This window comes from Rhinoraja longicauda, chromosome 1 (assembly GCF_053455715.1).
Source record: "Rhinoraja longicauda isolate Sanriku21f chromosome 1, sRhiLon1.1, whole genome shotgun sequence".
NCBI lineage: Eukaryota > Metazoa > Chordata > Chondrichthyes > Rajiformes > Arhynchobatidae > Rhinoraja > Rhinoraja longicauda.
In genome coordinates this window covers 127,898,159-127,907,100 of record NC_135953.1, presented here as the reverse complement: position 1 = coordinate 127,907,100, position 8,942 = coordinate 127,898,159, and the positions used below count along the sequence as shown (strand labels likewise).

At 44.6% G+C, this 8,942-nt stretch overlaps 1 non-coding gene across 1 annotated transcript; it reads left to right on the top strand.

Moving 5' to 3' along the window:
* Positions 1-1,281: 1,281 nt before the first annotated feature.
* On the top strand, positions 1,282-1,384 carry LOC144601230 (U6 spliceosomal RNA). The gene has a single exon (XR_013548271.1). It is a non-coding gene; the product is annotated as a U6 spliceosomal RNA (small nuclear RNA).
* Positions 1,385-8,942: the final 7,558 nt, after the last annotated feature.

Here is an 8,942-nt window from a genome sequence, read left to right as displayed (position 1 = left end):
TTCAACAATAAGACCAATAAGAATAATCAATAAAAATGCAATAACACATACAATCATAAACCAACACCAAACAAAAGAAACATCGGCACTATGGTAGCCGATACAAAAAACACAGAACCGATACAAAAGCCCTACACATATGTGAAAAGCATTCAAAGTACAAGATTGAAAATTACATTCACAAACATTTTTACACCCTGTTTTCTCCACAAGAGGTCACTCTTCAATTTTATTTGCAGGGAAGATCCTTAAATTCTTTGTGTCAATCGTCATGTTTCAAATGTTTCACTGATGCAATGTTTAACAACAGATTCATTTATTGTCAAATATACCAGGGTGCAAGGAATGATTTTGCCTACATGAAACTCTCAGTGGCAATAGTATACATGCACTAATGATATTGAAACATTTCTGAAGTTAACGTACTCTAAGTGAAATGTATTGAACTGCTTAGAACAGTGAATGAAGATGTAGTCAACAGTCAATAGTTAATTTATTTGTCACATACACATAAATGTGCAGTGAAATGAAAAATTACCCGCAGTTCAACAATAAGACCAATAAAAATAAGCAATAAAAATATGCAATTACACATACAATCATAAACCAACACCAAACAAAAGAAACATCCATCACAGTGAGTAGTCTCCTCCAGTCACCTCCTCCACAAGGCCAGAATGTATTTTTCTCTTCCCCTGCCGTCTTCTCCCGCGGTCAGGTTATTGGAGTTGCCACATCGGGGCGGTCGGGGCTCCCGACATTGAAGCGCCACGCCAGACGGTGAAAGGTCCGCGGCGGGCCAACCCAAGCCCCGTGATTCGGGGCGGGCGAAGACGCTGTCGCTGCTGTTGCCGGAGCTCCCGATGTCGGCCCCCACCCAGGGGCCTGCGGGCTTCCGACGTCCACACGGCCCGCGCCGATACCTCCGGAGACGAGTCGACATATCCTAATTGTTATATATAATATCAGGACAAATCTTTTGTTTGTTTGTTTGTTTTTATGTCTTGTTCGCTTTGTAAAGCGTCTTTGAGTATCTTGAAAAGCGCTATATAAAATAAATGTATTATTATTATTATTATTATTATTATTATTATTATAATGAACAAGGATATTTTTGAAAACCAAACATTGGTGAGTGATCATTGTCTTCTCGATATTTAGTGCATGGCACACCTTCTCACACACTTTGGTGAAGAAGTTAATCCAACCTCTTTAACCCTCCACTGCAATGCACTCCCCCTCTACACCTTCCCTCTCTTTTCCCTAACCATCAACCCAATCTCGCTTTGGCAGCACATATACTAAAATTGGAAAGATACAGAGAAGATTACCATGGCCCCTGCGCAAGGATGACACGCAAATTCGTGAAGCGTTCCATATTTTTCGAGCTGTCCGTCGGGGAATGTTGCCGACTGGCCCGCTGCAGACTGCAGGAGTACGTGCTGAGGGACGCACTGAAGCTCGGTGCAGCCAACACCAAGGCACTGTGGGGGAGGACCACAGTCTCGGGTCCTTCCGCTGCTGGACATGGGGGTCAGGGCGTGGTAGAGACGCCCCTCCAAATAAGGGAAGGGATTCTGTGTAAATCTGACAATGAATATCTGCATTGAATGTAAAACCTCCGGGAATGTCGGATGGAGTTTTTGAAAAGAAAAAATATTTTGTAAATATTTATTACTGGAATAAAGTTTTTTTTGATATATAAAAAAAAAGGTTGGTGTGCAAGGCCCCATCGGACGCCAAGCATCCTTTGCACCACCTCGCCCAGGATTCACAGCAACTGGGACCTCAACGGCTGTCATCTCGTCGCCCTTTCTCCCGTCATGCAGCGATCCTCTGTGGCTCCGGTTTCAACATTCTAGGAGCATGGAGAACCAGCTGGGAACAGACATCGTGACCTCCTCAATTCACTGTCGCACCGAACACCACAGCCCCACCCGGCTCGGACATGCCCCGCAAAGAGTGGGTCGCCCTGAACCGGCTCCGCACAGGGGTCGGCCGGTTCAACGCCAACATGCATCGTTGGGGGTTGCGTCCATCAGCAGCCTGCGTGTGTGGAGCAGACCAGCAAACAGCGCAGCACGTCATTTTCAACTGCGCTGTCCTCCGTCCCCCTGGTGGAGGGGTAGACCTCACGGCCCTCAACAACAGCACATTGCACTGGCTACAGCGCCTGGAGGGCGTTACATAATTTCTGCTGCCTCAAATGCAAGAAGAAGAACCTAATCTCTCTAGTGTATCTCTCAGATCATGTCTGATTTTATCAATTCTGGCTGTCTGCCCTCCACAGCCTCCAACCTTATCGTTCCCTGCATGGCCCACTTTTACCTACTTCACAAAATACATTAGCAGAATTGCCCTGGCAGACTGATCGTCTTGGCACACCTCACGCCCTGCGACTTTTTAAGAACTGTCGGTTTCCATGCCCCCGTTCCCTCATCTTTACTATGGACATTCAGTCGCTCTACTCCAGCATCCCCCACCAGGAAAGCCTTAAAGCCCTCCGTTTCTTCCTTGACCGCAGACCCAGCAAATTTCCCTCTACCAACACTCTCCTCAGCCTAGCAGAACTGGTCCTCACCAATTAGAAATTATCCTCCCGCATCGTCCAGGTCAAAGCTGTAGCCATGGGCACTCGCAAAGGCCTCAGCTATGCCTGCCTTTTGGTTGTGTACGTTGACCAGGCCCTGTTCCAGGCCTACATTGGACCTATCCCTGAACTCTATCTCCATTACATGGATGACTGCATTGGGGCTACCTTCTGCACCCATGCAGAACTCATGGACTTTATTAACTTCACCACTAACTTCCACCCTGCCCTCAAATTCACCTGGACTCTCTCGAACACTTCTCTCCCCTTTCTTGATCTCACCATCTCCATCACAGGGGATACACTATTGACATGTATATTACAAATCTACTGACTCCCACAGTTATCTAGACAATGTTGGGGGAGTCCGGAACAATGGGCCACAGTTTAAGAATAAGGGGTAGGCCATTTAGAACTGAGATGAGGAAAAACTTTTTCAGTCAGAGAGTTGTGAATCTGTGGAATTCTCTGCCTCAGAAGGCAGTGGAGGCCAATTCTCTGAATGCATTCAAGAGAAAGCTGGATGGAGCTCTTAAGGATAGCAGAGTCAGAGGGTATGGGGAGAAGGCAGGAACGGGTTGATTGAGAGTGATCAACCATGGTCACATCGAATGGCGGTGCTGGCTCGAAGGGCCGAATGGCCTCCTCCTGCACCTATTGTCTATTGTCTATTGTCTATTGTCTACTACACTTCTTCCCATCCGGCCTCTTACAAAGACTCTATCCCCTACTCCCAATTCCTCCATATCTGCCACATCCGCTCCCATGATGAGGTGTTCCCTACCAAGACATCCAAGATGTCATAATTCTTTAGGAACGTGAGTTCCCCTCTTCCATCATTATCTATGTCAGAGGCCCTCACATGTGTCTTCTCTGTATCCCATAGTTCTACTCTTGCTCCGTCTCCCCCAGTCATAACAGGGACAGAGTCCCCATCGTCCTCACTTTTCACCCCATCAACCTTTGCATCCCCCTCCAACATTTTTGTCATCTCCAACAGGATCCCACCACAAGTCATATCTTTCCATCTCCACCCCACAGACACGGCTCCCTTTACATACTTTAGTTTTCCACTATTCTGGGCTGGTTACCTACTGTAGATTGTTAATTTATAGCGTTATTGATTATCACATGTTTATTTGTGTGTGTTATTGTGTTAATGGACATGTAAAGCAGCATCAAGTAAGAATTTCATTGTTCTGTTCCTGGTACATACAAAAACTAAACACTCTTGGTTTGAGGAAAAGGAGCTGGTGACTGCAATAACACAAGTAAAGATGCAGGAAACTGCAGAAGTTGGAATCTTGAGCAAAAATGAAGTGCTACAGGAACTCAAAGATTCAGGCAACACCTGTGGAGAGAATAAACAGACAACATTTTGGGTCGCAACCCTTCTTCAGACCCGAAACATTTTTTCTGTCCGTTCCCTCCACAAATGCTGCCTGATCGCTGAGTTACTCCTGCAATTCGTTTTTTTTAAAATAGAACAAGTGATCGTGTCACCTTATCCTCAGTCTCCTCTTGTTCTTCCATCACTGCCCTGCTAGTTTAGAGTGCCTGACCATCGGATCGGAGAAAGGTACTTGCGTATGTTAACAGTGAGATGAGGGAGAAGATAGGAAATGCATGTCCATTGGAGTTCCATCATATAATTCGGATTGTTGGATTAAGGGGAAGTACAATTTGCCAACAGGAGTTAGGTCCTGTCAAACCTCTGAACCCATCTCCTTTCATATCTGCTTCCAAGAAGTTCTGTTGCCCATCATTCTTTTAACTTTACCTCTTTTGGTTATTCCATTCTTGTACTTTCATCGTTTTTTTGCACCACTGTGCTTGCACTACAATATTGCACTGTCTGCTGTTTTGCCCTCATCATTATATATATTGCAATATTTACGATTGATATGTGTATACTGTTCATTCGGCAAGTTTCAGGTAAACAGGGAATTTCATTGCACCCTGGTATATATGACAATAACCAGGATCTGAATCTGAATTTGAGATATGGGAGTCCTGTCATTTTCTCTGATTGGAAACACCAACTCCATAATGGACATTCCGATAGTAAAGTCCCCTCCAAGAAGCCACTTGATCCAGACACATCATCCCCCAAAGGTTGGCTCCAGTTGTTCCCTGTTCCATAAAAGAGAGGAGAGTTTACTTCTGAATGTTGTTCTGCATTTGGGTAATGTATCATAGTTAAGTGGCTAAAATGTTAGTGGGTAGCTTGAGGTAGTGGCAGATATTGGAGTAAGGTATTGTGAAATATATACCTATCAGTTGTGGAAACAAGGAAGTGTAGATGCAGGTTAACAAAAAAGGACACTAAGTGCTGGAGTAACTCAGCGGCTCAGGCAGCATCTCTGGAGAACATGGATAGGTGACATTTCGGGTTGGGACCCTTTTTCATACAGGTAAAGAGGAGGAGAACTTCTTCAAAGTACGCATGCCTTGAGGAGATTTTGCAGAGAACCAGTCAAAATGGAGAAACAAAGAACAGCAGATACTGGTTTACAAAAAAAGGACACAAAAGTGCTGGAGTAAGTCAGTGTGTAAGGCAGCATCCACGGAGAGCATGGACAGGTGATGCTTCAGGTTGGACCCTTCTGCAGATTGGTCTGAAGATGGGTCCCGACCCAAACTATCTGTCCTGCAGAGATGCTGCTTAACCCATCGAGTTACTCCAACACTTTGTGTCCTTTTTTTTAATGAATATCAGTTCCCACTCCTGATTGACAGTGAGTGAAGGGTCTGTGGTGCATTGAGCAATGTGGCTATCAATACTTGATGGAATATAGTAGTAGAAGATAGAGTGCAACTTCAATATAACATGGACATGTGGTCAACTTTACCACCTGCATTAGAAACGACCTCCATTTTAAGTAAGATTAACATTTACCCAATGATGTAAAATGTAAATGTAAAATGTAAAAAACCTTTATTGCCACTACACAAAGTACAGCGAAATTAAAGCAGTCCAGAAGATGCAATCACACGCAGCAGACAGTACAAAGGATAAACCCCCATCCATAACAAGCTAAACCTAATCTACTGAATTAAACAAACTGACCTCTAATACAATATAGACAAAACAATTACAATACGGTCAAGGCAGTGTACAGTTCAATCAAGACAGCAAGTTATTGCACAGCAATGAGAGCTAACATATTGCAAGTGCCATTTTTTTTTTTAAATAAAAGAAATAATGTAATTAAATATAAGGTGCGGTCGGTTGTAACATGTAATAAGTTCAGCAAATGTTAAGCAATATAAGTGCAGTAGAATGTAAACATGTATTAAATTGAGGCTTATGTTTTCTGACAAGTAACTGACAGTGTTCCGATCAGTTCCGTTCCTTCCATTCAGTTTTATGTGAGTGTCTGGCAGTGTTCAGCTCACGTATGACACTGGGGTAGAAACTGTTCTTGAGTCTATTAGTCCGTGATGTAATGGACCTGAACCGTCTACCAGAGGGCAGCAGTTGGAGCAGCTGATGACCAGGGTGGGAAGACCAGGGACCAGGATGACCAGGGTGGGATGATACCAATGGTACAGTATATCTAAAACTGTGATACAACAAGGCATGTCACATCAAGCTTACACGGTATACTTTGCCCCAGTAGCCTGTGGTAATCTACTTCAACTATTTGATGACTCCATCTCCACAGTTTGGAGGGAACCATTTTATTTAACATTCTCAGCAAATGAGGATTCTGTTCTATTTTATTTCCATTCAATATCATGTACACAAGTAAGGTTTGTGCACAGCTGCTTAAATCTTAATTGCAGGTAGACACAAAAAGCTGGTGTAACTCAGAGGGTCAGACAGCATCTCTGGTGAAAAGGAGTAGGTGACATTTCGGGACGAGGCCCTTCTGAAGACCCGTTGAGTTACTTTTTGTGTCGATCATCGGTTTAGAAACATAGAAACATAGAAAATAGGTGTAGGAGTAGGCCATTCGGCCCTTCGAGCCTGCACCACCATTCAATATGATCATGGCTGATCATCCAACTCAGTATCCCGTACCTGCCTTAAACCAGCATCTGCAGTTCCTTCCTACACATTTAATCTGAATTGCAGTTTGCCCGTAAAGTTCCGGGCAATACGGAATGATCTCAATCCTGAAGCGCCTGTATGAGATTGGGAAGCAATGCAACATTGCCTTCCACTGTAGACCAGCTTGCCAATGGTAAACACAATTTGCTATAAAGTCCATTTGACAGAGGTAGTTACTTGCACTTCATGAAAGGAATAGGGTGAACATTTTACTCCTAAAATCTTTGCGCCCTTTCTTTCCACGGACTCCTTCGGCTCCCCAAGATGGTTGCTCCAACTGAGACAAGTTGTTGAAAACCACATTAAGCAGGCCCTCACACAGGTGAACTTCGGACCTAATATTTTATTCATTACTGGATCACTTTGTTCCAAGTCTACAGAAAAGACATTCCTCAGTCCTTATGCAGGATCTTTCACATATCCTCTTGTAAGGCTGCTGGACTATTCCTAACAGACGGGGTCCATCAGCTGTATGTGTTAAAACCCAAGTAAAGGCTTCTAATGTCTCATGAATTTGTTGATAACTTTATTACATTGTCTCTGGTGCCTGGTGCTAACTATTGCCACAGTTCCTGCAAAGAACCTGAACTGATGTTTAATTTCAGCTACAGAGATCAAGAAAACACAGCAAATATTTACATGGGAAAATCAACGCTAAGAACAAATCACTGAATACAATGGTACTCGTTTCAAAGAGAAGATAAAGATAAGTGCAAAATAATGGAAGAACAAGAACAAGATGGAGGAGTTTTCTTGCTTTGCATTAGTGAACGGACATTAAACACGTTTCAAATAAAAAGACCAGTGTGTTATACATGGCTCTATGCACCAAGCAGATCACTTTGCTCATGAGTTACCAGCTTAAATTTCCTCCCTGATCATGTCTCAATCAGCCAATGTCCAGCATGACAAGCGCTGTAGGGCAGCAACTCTACCGCTGCGCCTTCTACAGATGCACCAGAGAAAACATCCTATTTGGATGCATTGCAGCTTGGTTTGGGCAACAGATCTGCCCAAGGCAGCAAGAAATTGTAGAAAGGTCTTAATGTGGCCTAGTCCATCACACAAGCCAGTTTCCCCACCATTGACTCAATCTACACTTCACATTGCCACAGGAAAACAGCGAACACAATCAAGGACTTTTTTCACCCTTCTCATTCCCTATTCTCCCCTCTCCCATCAGGCAGAAGATACAGAAGCCTGAAAGCAGAGACCACCAGAAACGACTGAATGGTTCTTCCATAAGCTTGGGTGTAGTCTGATTTTTCAATCTACATCATTATGCACATTGGAATTTTTTCACTGTAACTATAACTTATAATGCTGCAATGCCATATTTTACATACTGGTATTTCAGTCTGGCCCTCGTGGGCCGAAGGAGCCTCGTGGGGCGGAACCCGGGTCATCGGAGCAGCCGACGGAGCCCGGGGCTGGGGCCGGGGTCGGCACCACGGAAGCTTAAGGAGAGGACCTGTCAGCGTTAGTGGAGAGGTTTGTGCGGCAGTCAATGATGGCGCCGACCGACGGACGAGGACGGACACGTGAAGTAAGGTTTTTTTTAGATTTAGAGATACAGCGCGGAAACAGGTCCTTCGACCCACCGAGTCCGTGCCGCCCAGCGATCCCCGCACATTAACACTATCCTACTCACACTAGGGACAATTCTTACATTTACCCAGTCAATTAACCTACATACCTGTACGTCTTTGGAGTGTGGGAGGAAACCAAAGATCTCGGAGAAAACCCACGCAGGTCACGGGGTGAACGTACAAACTCCGTACAGACAGCGCCCATAATCAGGATCGAACCTGAGTGTCCGGCGCTGCATTCGCTGTAAGGCAGCAACTCTACCGCTGCGCCACCGTGCCCGCCATGTTGCTGCCAGTGGAAGGAACGAAGGGGGTCCCGGCATAGGGGGACTGCCTAGAGGGAAGGGGGAGGGGGGGAGTATTTGTAACTTTGTAAGTGCCCTTCATGGGCAACGATTGCATACCATACCAAGGTATGCAAGCCAAGAATTTCACTGTGACACGTCACATGTGACAATAAAGTATTCATTCGTTCATTCAGCAGAGCCTTCCTGCACATTAAGAATCTCATTCCCAATGCACGTCACCCTCAGGAAGGCAGCAATAAGGACAAGATAATTATCCACCTCTTTGTTGGTTCTTTCTTCACATAGATGGCCTGGAAAAAGGATGCAAGGATTCCTGACAAGTTTCATACCAAGCAATGTGACAAAGGACTTTCTGATATACAAGCTATACACAGGGAGCTACTGTACACCAAGACAAA